The 883-nt window shown below is 37.4% G+C and overlaps 1 protein-coding gene across 2 annotated transcripts in view; it reads left to right on the top strand.

Annotated features, from left to right (window-relative positions):
- Positions 1-883, top strand: part of Tada2a (transcriptional adaptor 2A) — a 57,414-nt gene that overhangs the window by 40,107 nt on the left and 16,424 nt on the right. The gene's annotated exons all lie outside the window — the stretch shown is intronic.

Below are 883 nucleotides of genomic sequence, written 5' to 3'. Positions count from 1 at the left end.
GCCTGGGCTGGGACCAGTAGTAAGTTCCGCCGGCGTAGGGTAGCCAGAAGCTCTCCCACACACTCATGGGGCCTGGGCTAGGACTGGATCAAATCATTAGATCTTAAGGTGCTTTCAGAATCTATAGGTGACATGAAGTTTGGTGTAGCATAGAATTAGGCTCAACTCAACTCATACTTTCTTCTAGAGGTAGAAGTCTAATGCTTATAAATAGCATATACAAGTTTTTACTTCTGGTTTTTTTTTTTTTTTTTTTTTAATCTCCCCCAACATACATTTCATTTTCATTTAAGCCAGATTTAGGATATGGGACTAACACAGAGAAAGTAAACCCACTTATAGCAGTAAGTGTTTTGGATAGTTGCAGTGTTTATTTTATTTAATCATTGGTCTAGAATCAAGCTGCCTAGATCCATGATCTGTACTGAGAAGTTATGTGATCTTGAATTGCGTGTTCTGTATGCACAGTGTGTAGGACCTATGAAAGAGTGGTAGGAAACAAGATGGGAAAGGTAAGAAGTATAAAGACACTAGAAGTCTTTCTATAATGTGCTAAAGTTTGAACTCTTTAAACAGTTGAAAGCCGTTGAAGAATTAAAAGCAGAGGAATTACCATCACTTTTGTTATAAAATAGTACTATGGTGCCATTTGGAGGAGTTGAGTTGGATAGAGGGCTTGCCAAGCATGCAAGAGGTCCTAGGGTCTATTTCCATTACTACAAAAACAACATTTTCATGATGAATATAATATAGTTTCTAGGGCCGGGGAGATGGCTCAGTAGGATAAGCGCTTGACTGGCAAACGCAAGGATCTGAGTTCAACCCCTGGTTCTGCCAAATAAATAAATAAATAAATAAATAAATAAATAAATAAATAAATAAA

The sequence above is a fragment of the Octodon degus genome, unplaced genomic scaffold, assembly GCF_000260255.1.
Source record: "Octodon degus isolate 3935 unplaced genomic scaffold, OctDeg1.0 scaffold00164, whole genome shotgun sequence".
Lineage (NCBI taxonomy): Eukaryota > Metazoa > Chordata > Mammalia > Rodentia > Octodontidae > Octodon > Octodon degus.
Note: the sequence above shows the minus strand (reverse complement) of the source record. Positions and strands in the feature narration are given on the sequence as shown.